Source organism: Choloepus didactylus, chromosome 1 (assembly GCF_015220235.1).
Source record: "Choloepus didactylus isolate mChoDid1 chromosome 1, mChoDid1.pri, whole genome shotgun sequence".
Lineage (NCBI taxonomy): Eukaryota > Metazoa > Chordata > Mammalia > Pilosa > Megalonychidae > Choloepus > Choloepus didactylus.
In genome coordinates this window covers 61200992-61210831 of record NC_051307.1, presented here as the reverse complement: position 1 = coordinate 61210831, position 9840 = coordinate 61200992, and the positions used below count along the sequence as shown (strand labels likewise).

The 9840-nt window shown below is 35.5% G+C and overlaps 1 non-coding gene across 1 annotated transcript; it reads left to right on the top strand.

Moving 5' to 3' along the window:
* Window positions 1-1460: 1460 nt before the first annotated feature.
* LOC119510568 lies at window positions 1461-1524 on the top strand. The gene has a single exon (XR_005211970.1). It is a non-coding gene; the product is annotated as a U7 small nuclear RNA (small nuclear RNA).
* Window positions 1525-9840: the final 8316 nt, after the last annotated feature.

Sequence of the window (9840 nt, the reverse complement as noted above, 5' to 3'; positions counted from 1 at the left end):
AAACTAATTAAAGATGTTCAAAGAAATCTCTTAAATCAATTCAAAAATCAAGTGAATGAACTGAAGGAAGATATAGCAAAAGATATGAAGGATATAAGGAAGACACTGGATGACCATAAAGAAGAATTCATCAACTTGAAAAAATAAATGGCAGAACTTATGGGAATGAAGGGTATAATGGAGGAGATGAAAAAGACAATGGAGGGATACAACAGTAGATTTGAACAACCAGAAGAAAGGACCAGTGAATTAGAAGACAAGACATTTGAATTCCTACACACAAAAGAATACATGGTGAAAAGAATGGAAAAATATGAGCAGGGTCTTAGGGAGCGTAGAGACAACATGAAGCACACAAATACATGTCTTATGGGTGTCCCAGATGGAGAAGAGAGGGGAAAACGGGCAGAAAGAATAATAGAAGAAATATTCATGGAATATTTCTCAACTCTTATGAAAGACAGAAAATTACAGATTCAAGAAATACAGCATATCCTAAACAGAAAATATCCCAATAGACCTACCCCAAGACACTTACTGATCAAATTGTCCAACATCAAAGACAAAGAGACAATTCTGAAAGCAGCAAGAGAAAAGCAATCTATCACATACAAGGGAAGCCTGATAAGACCATATACAGATTTCTCTGCAGAAACCATGGAGGCAAGAAGACAGTTGTATGATTCATTTAATATATTGAAAGAGAAGAACTGTCAATCAAAAATTCTAGACACTGGACAGTAACATGAAACTGCAGGAATAAAATTAAAGACCTCTGGAATAGATAAATAAATGAATAAATATAAGTGCCAGTATCATTTTGTTTATAATTTGTGGTGCTGGTTTTCTTTTTTTCTTTAAGTGTTTTAAATGCAAGGAAATAAAAATAGTCAAAAACCTATGCTATTAGACTCATAATGTATTAAGATGTAATTTGTTACAGGAGCTACATAAAAGGCAAGGACAGAGGGAAATAGGATGAGTGTGTTAAATTGCTATCAATAGAAACTAAATAGTAATTGATTCAGGAAATTAAATGTCACTTCCATGGTAACTGAAAAAAAATAAGTTTACACAAAATAAAATGTGATTCAAAATAACCCATTACAAAATATCATCTAAAGAAAATGTAGGTAGAATTGGAAGAAAGGTGTGAAAAAAGATAGAAAAGTGCAAAAAAAAAAAAAAAAAGCCAAATAGCAGATATGCTTGCCTTATTAATAATTACCTTAAATGTGAGTGAATTAAACTCTCCAATCAAAAGGCAGAAACTGGCAGAATGGATAGAGAAGAATGAACCATCCATATCCTGTTTTCAACAGACTCACATTAGATCCAAAGACATAGATAATTTTAATATGAAAGAATGGAAAAAATAGTCCATGCAAATAGTAATACAAAATGAGCTTTGGTGGATAAAATAAAAACAAACACAGGTTTTCAGTCAAGAATTGTTATGAGAGTGTTACAGTTCTTTTAGAATTTGTCTTGCAGGTTTTCTGGCCTCAGCCGGAAAATGCTCACTAAGAAAAAAAAAAAAGAATAAAAACATTATGAGAGACAAGACTATTACATATTAATAAAAGAGTCAATTCATCAAGAATATATAATTATAAACATGTATATCTAACAACCAAGCCCCAAATTAATTGAAGCAAACATTCACAGAATTGAAGGGGGACAATACTACAATAATTGTTCTACAATAATGGATGGAGACTTCAGTACAATTTCAATAATTGATAGAGCATACATTCAGAAGATCAACAGGGAAAGATAACCTAGTCTATACTAGAAACTAACTAGACCTAACAGGCATTAGAACATTCCACCCAACCACAGAAGAATATACATTCTTCTGAGGTTTGCTTGGATCACTCTTCATGATAGACCATATTAGGTCACAAAACAAATCTCAGTAAATTTAAGGTGATTGAGATCATAAAAGCATATTCTTAAACCAAAATGGAATGTAGCTAAAAATAAGTACTGAAGAAAAACTATAAAATTTAAATACATGGTGTGTTCTAGTTTGCCAATGCTGCCATTATGCAAAGTATCAGAAATGAATTGGCTTTTATGGGGTTAATTTGGTTACGAAGTTACCATCCTAAGGCTGTAAAAGTGTCCAAACATAAAAGTGGTCATAAAAGGCACCAACAATTGGGTTCCTTCACTGAAGAATGGTGATGGCATCCAGAAAACCTCTGTCAGCTGGGAAGGCATGTGGCTGGTATCTGCTCCAGGCTTCTGGTTTCAAAATGGCTTTCTCCCAGGACATTTCTCTCTAAGCATCTGGTGGTGTTCTCTTAACTTCTCTGGAGCAAACTCTGGGCTAGCAAAAGCCTGCTTTCAAAGGCCATCTCCAAAATGTCTTTCTTAGCTACAGCAGCTTGGGCCTGTGATGGCTGTTTTTAAAAGACTCCAGTAAACTGATCAAGACCCACACTCTATGGGTGTGGCCACACCTCCATGGAAAAAATCTAATAAAAATTATCAATTATAGTTGGGTGAGTCACATCTCCATGGAAACAACCTAATCCAAATATCCCACAAAATTCGATTAAAAAAATCATGTTTTTTTTTTTTTTAAATGGGACATGGAGGAAGTAAAAAATTCATAGAAACAATCATGGTGTCAAAGAAGAAATGACTTGGGCATATTAAAAAATTCTTAGAGATAAAGGGAAATGAAAACAAAACTTAGAAACATTTATGTGATACATCAAAGGCAATTGTAGAGTGAAAATTTATACTTGTAAATTCCTGTGTTAGAAAATTGAAGATCTCAAATCAATAATCTAACTTCATATCTTGAAGCACTAGTAAGAGAAGTGCAAACCAAATTTAATGTTATTGGAAGGAAGTAAATTATAAGAATTATAGAAGAAATAATTAAAATAGAGCATAAAAACAATTGAGAGAATTAATGAAACAGATACCTATGTCTTGGAAGAGATTGATACAATTTTTGTACTATTAAGAATGATAAAGTGAAAAGAGAGAAGACACGAATAATTAAAATAAAAAAATGAAAGTAGTGACATTTCTTCTGATCATTTGGAAATTAAAACTATTATGAGAGAATATTATGAACAATTGCTTACCAATAAATCATATAATGTAAATAATTGGATAAATCCAAGAAATAGATAATTTACCAAAACTGGTTCAAGAAGAAATAAAAGATCTCAACAGAGACATATAGACAGAATAATAAATGCCTCCCAACAACAATAAAATAAATCAAGGTCCAAATGACTTCCCTAGTGAATAGTAGTTATCTTTAAAAGAATAATTAACGTCAGTATTTCTCAGTCTTCTAAACATGAAGAGGAGGAAATTATTAGAAACTCATTCTGTGAGACCAGCATCAATCTCATTCCAAAGCCATAAGAAGACAATACAAACAATGATTCATGGTTTATTCACTTAGTTGCGCAATCATCATCACACTCAATTTTAGACATTTTTCATTGCTCCAAAGAGAAAAATAACAGACACATGCAAACAAAAATGGAAACCCCAAGTACCCTATATATCTTATCTCCCCCAACTATTTATCCCTGGTATTGATGTGGTACAAATTTTACTGTTGATGAAAGAATATTAAGGTATTACTGTTAAATATAGTCCATGGCAGGCAATAGATAATTTTCCCCCATATACCAGTTTATTATACCACTTTGTACTAGTTTCATACATTTGTAGTAGTTCACACAAGAACTTATTTTTATTTGTAGTGTTAATTGTTGACATACATGACTTTAAGCAACCCCTTTCAACAAAATACACCTACAATATGTCACTATTACTTATAATCCTAATAACAAACTACCTCCATCCATTCCCAAACATTAAGTTCAACCTTGTTAACTATTCTTCACATATTAGGTGTGCCAGTTTGAATGTATTATATCCCCCAAAATGCCATTATCTTTGATGTAACCTTGCATGAGCAGACATATGTTTGATTCAGTTGGAACATTTAGATTAGATTGTTTCCATGGAGATGCACCCCACACAACTGTAGGTGACAACTCTGATTGGATAATTTGCATGGAGGTGTGTCCCTGCCCATTCAGTGTGGGCCTTGGTTAGTTTGCTAGAGCACTATATAAGCTCAGACAGAAGGAGCTAGCTTGCTACAGCCAAGAGTGACACTTTGAAGAATGCACAGAAGCTGAGAGAGGAGCTTCAGCTTACAGAGACATTTTGGAGATGGCCTTTGAATGCAGAATTTTTCTCTGGAGAATCTAAGGGAGGGCAAATTCCCCAAGAGCAGCTGACAGTGACATTTTTGAGGAGCTGAAGCCTAAGGAGGAATGTCCTGGGGGAAAGCCATTTTGAAGCCAGAACTCCAGAGCAGACACCAGTCATGTGCCTTCCCAGCTAAGAGAGGTTTTCCAGGTGTCACTGGTCATCCTCCAGTGAAGGTACCCAATTGTTGATATGTTACCTTGGACATTTTATGGCTTTAAGACAGTAACAGTGTGACCAAATAAACCCCCCTTATAAAAGCCAATCCATTTCTGGTGCTTTGCATTCTGACAGCATTGGCTAACCAGAACATTAGGTAATTGCTTCCCCTTCTCTATCTTCTCTTTGTCTGTAGGTCTCCTATATTCTACATTTTAAGGCTGTAAGTTTACATTTTCCAGATAGTTCATATTAGTTAAATCATACAATATCTGTCCTTTTGTGACTGACTTATTTCATTCAGCATTATGCCCTCAAGTTTCAGCAATGTTATCACATGCTTCAGGACCTCATTCCTTCTTACTGCAGTATGATATCCCATCACATGTATCTATCAGAGTTTGTTTATCCACTCTTCTGTTGATGGATTCTTAGACTGTTTCCATCTTTTGACAGTTGTGAATAACACCACTTTTGACACTTTTGACAGTTGTGAATAACACCACTATGAACATCAGTGTGCAAATATCTGTTAATGTTATTGCTTTCAGAACTTCTGGATATATACTGAATAGTGGAATTGGTTTTCTGAAGAACCACCAAACTGTCTTCCACATTAGCTGTACCATTTTACATTCCCATCAGCTGTGAATAAGTGGTATGTTTTCTCCACATCCTCTCCAATATTTGTAGATTCCTGTTTGTTTAATAGCAGCCATTCTTATAGGTGTGAGATGATATTCCACTGTGATTTTGAAATTAATTTCCCTAATAGCTACCAAAGATGAAGATCTTTCATGTGCTTTTAGACATTTGTCTTTCCTGTTAGAAAAAGTCTATTCATATCTTTCACCTATTTTATAATTGGGTTGTTTGTCCTTCTATTGCTGAGTTGTAGGTGTTCATTATATATACTGGATATCAAACAGTTATCAGATATATTATTACCAAATATTATCTCCCTTTGAGTTGGCTATCTCTTCACCTTTTTGACAAAGTCCTTTGAAGCACAAAAATGTTCAATTTTGAGGAGTTCCCATTTACCTTTTTTTTTCCTTGCTTGTGTTTTGGGTGTAAAGTCTAAGAAGCTACCTCCTATCACTAGGTTTGAGGATGTTTCCCTATATTTTTTATGAGTTTTATGGTGCTGGCTTTTATATTTATGGCTTAGATCCACTTTGAGTTAATTTTCATATAGGACATGAGGTAGGGATCCTCTTTCATTCCTTTGGATAGGGATGTCAAGTTCCCCCACCTCATTTATTGAAAATAATATTCTGCCTCAGTTGAGTGGATTTGGGGCCTTGTCAAAAATAAATTGATGGGAGTGGTGAGGTGTAGGTTGTAGTTACACCTCCAGGGCAGTTGGTAGAAAGTCAAGAACTGCATGGACCAGACATCACAGAGGAATTTGAGATGGAGCAACCTTCATACAATACTCATGAATGTGTAGAATAGCTGAGATCAGTGAAATCTGTAAATTCTCATGACCAGGTGGCCTGTACCCCTCCCTGTCAGGCACAGTCCCATGGGAGGAGGGGTCATCAGTGCTGGGAACCAGGAGGGAGAATGAAAGCTGCAACCATAGATAAACTGAGGGCTGATACCAGAAAATCTGGGAGCAGTCAGCCCAGCAGAGAGGAGATAGAGCTAGCAAAACAGCAAAATAATAGAAAACAAAAGAAAAACATAGACTTTTGAGTCAGGTGAACATAATACAGACAAGGGCAGGGCTCAAACAGAATCAGACATGTACACAAATCCAGGCAGGGAGAGCCCTTGTCTGAAAATCCAGCTACTCTGCTTCTTCGATTGTTCCTTAATTGCCCTCAACTCCTGGTCTTTTAGCATCTAAATAGCCCATTGGATCTGGAAGGACTGTAAATAGTCCATACTGGGCCCTTCATTTTTTAAAATTATTTTTTTCTTTTTCTAAAACAATTACTCTAAGAAGCCCATTATAGGAAGCCTCAAAGAGTTGCAATTTGGGCCCAAGCAAGAGCAGAGCTAAGATAGTTCTGAGACACAAAGCAATAAGTCTAGTGGCAGAGAAAATTCACTAAACACCATAATTTCCCAGCCCTTTTGGGGACTCAGATCCCAGGGGTTGGATTTCAGAAACTACCTTCAGTCAGCCATGCACCCAACATGTTCAGGGTCACCTGGAAGTCTAAAGGCTCTTTGCCTCCTTACAGTGGTGGGGGATCTTCAGGCTGGCAAGCACCACCTGCTAGAGAGCATATGAGAAGCACAGAGTCTAAAGGCTTCATGGGGGGGGGGTCTCATTTTCAAGGGAACTTCATACCTTCCTCCTGAGACCTGGGCCTCTCTGTACTAGGAAAATCTGACTGGGGCTGACCATATCTGAGGAGATCAGCACACAAAAAGGCTACATAGAGGCAGGGCAAGAAACAAAAACAAGAGGTGAGAAACTCTGATCAACTAAACAGAATGTAAGTTAAAGGTCTAGAATAAGCTGAACTAAACACCAAAGGTTAGAGAACAAAGCCAAGCAAGAAGAAAATCCTAGGTAAAAGAGTGAAAACAAGCTACAGAAAAAACTAATCAAGAAAGTCAGATGCCTAGACAGCTTAAGATAATGAGCCATACTAGGAAACATGAAAATATGGACCAGCAAAAGGAACAAATTAATAGTTCAATTGAGATACAGGAGTTGAAGCAATTATTGCTAAATCAATTCAATGAGCTGAAGGAAGAACTAATTGGAGATATTCAGACAAATCTAAATCAATTCAAAAATCAAGTCAATGAACTGAGGGAAGACAGCAAAAAAGATGAGCTATATAAGAAAGACACTGGATGACCATAAGGAAGAATTCATAAACTTGAAAAAACAAATGACAGAACTTCTGGGAATGAAGGGTATAATGGAGGAGATGAAAAAGACAATGGAGGGATACAACAGTAGATTTGAACAGACAGAAGAAAGGATCAGTGACTTGGAAGACCAGACACATGAAAGAAAAGATGGTGAAAAGAATGGAAAAATGTGAGCAGGGTCTTAGGGAGCTGAGTGACAACACAAAATGCACAAATATACATGTTATGGGTGTCCCAGGGGAAGAAGAGAGTGGGAAATGGGCAAAAAGAATAATAGAAAAAATAATTACTGAAAATTTCCCAACTCTTATGAAAGACAGAAAATTAGAGTCATGAAATACAGCACACCCCAAACAGAATATACCCCAATAGACATATTCAAATATTCAAAGACACTTGGGATAAGATTGTGTAATGTCAAAAACAAAGAGAGAATTCTAAAAGCAGCAAGAGAAAAGCAATCCATTACAAACAGGGAAACTTGATAAGACTATGTACAGATTTGTCTGCAGAAACCATGGAGTTGAGAAGAAATTGGTATGATATATTTAATACACTGAAAGAGAAGAACTGCTAAACAAGAATTCTGTATTCCGCAAAACAGTCCTTCAAAAATGAGGAAGAGATTAAATATTTTCATACAAACAGACACTGAGAATTTGTGAATATGAGACCAGCACTACAGGAAATACTAAGGAGAATGCTACAGGCTGATAGGAAAAGACAGGAGAGAGAAGTTTGGAGAAGAGTGTAGAAATGAAGATTATCGGGAAGGGTAAAAATGAGAGAGAGAAAAAAAGACATAACATATAAAATCCAAAAGACAAATGATAGAAGAAAGTACTACCCTTACAATAATAACACTAAATGTTAATAGATTAAACTCCCCAATAAAAAAGACACTGACTGGCAGAATGGATTAAAAAACAGGACCTGTCTATATGCTATCTACAAGAAACTCACCTTAGACATAAGGGGAAAAGCAGGCTGAAAGTTAAAGATTGGAAACAGATGATTCATGAAAACAGCAACCAGAAAAAAGCAGGAGTAGCTATATTAATATAAGACAAAGTAGACTTCAAAAAAACTTTTTAAAAAAGACAAAGAAGGACACTATATATTAATAAAAGGGTCAATTTATCAAGAAAACGTAACAATCATAAGTATTTTTGCACCAAGCCAGAGTGTACAAAAATTCATGAGGCAAACACTGAGACACTGAAAGGAGTAGCAGATACCTCTAAAATAATAGTTGGAGACTTCAATACACCCCTCTCGTCAATGGCTAGAACATCTAGACAGAGGATCAAAAAAGGAAATGGAGATGTTGAATTTTACAATAAACGAACTAGTCTTGACAGACATTTATAGAACACTATACCCCACAACAGGATGATACAAATTCTTCTCAAGTGCTCATGGAACATTGTCTAGGATAGACCACATCTGGTTCACAAAGCAAGCCTCAACAAATTTAAAAATATTGATATTATAAAAAAACACTATCTTGGATCATAAAGGAATGAAGCTGGAAATAAATAACAGGCAGAAGATTGCAAAATTCACAAATATATGGAGACTAAACAACACACTCTTAAAAAACCAGTAGGTAAAGGAAGAAATTACAAGAGAAATTAGTAAATACCTCAAGACAATTGACAATGAAAACAAAACATAACAAAACTTATGGGATGCAGCAAAGGTGGTGCTGAGAGGGAAATTTATTGCCTTAAATGCCTATATTAAAAGAGATGAGAGAGCAAATATTGAGGAATTAACTGTTCACCTGGAGGAACTAGAAAAAGAAAGCAAATAACCCCCAAAGCAAACAGAAGGAAAGGAATAATAAAGATCAGAGCAGAAATAAATGAAACTGAGAACAGGAAAATAATACAGAGAATCAATAGTACCTGAAGCTGGTTCTTTGAGACTATCAACAAAATTGATGGACTGCCAGCTAGACTGACAAAAAAAAAAAAAAAAAAAAAAAAAAAGGACAGCAAATGCAAATAAATGCAATCAGAAATGGGAAAGGAAACATAACTCCTGACCCTGCAGAAATAAAGGAGATAATGAGAAGATCTTATGAGCAAGTATATGCTAATAAACTGGACAACTTACACAAAATGGACAACTTTCTAGAAAAGCATAAACAACCAACATTGACCCAAGAAGAAATAGAGGACCTCAACAAACCAATCACAAGCAAGGAGACTGAGTCAGTCATCAAAATGTTCCCAAAAAGAAAAGCACAGGACCAGATGGCTTCACATGTGAGTTCTACTGAGCACTCAAAAAAGAATTAATATCAATCCTGTTCAAACTCTTCAAAAAAAATTGAAGAGAAGGGAAAACTACCCAACTCATTCTATGAAGCCAGCATCATCTTACTGCCAAAATCAGACAAAGATACTACCAAAAAAAAAAAAAAAAGAAAATTATAGGCAAATCTCTTTAATGAATATAGATGCAAAAATCCTCAACCAAATACACACAAATCAAATCCAGCAGCACATTAAAAGAATTATACACCATGACCATGTGGGGTTTATTCCAGGTATGCAAGGTGGGTTCAGCATA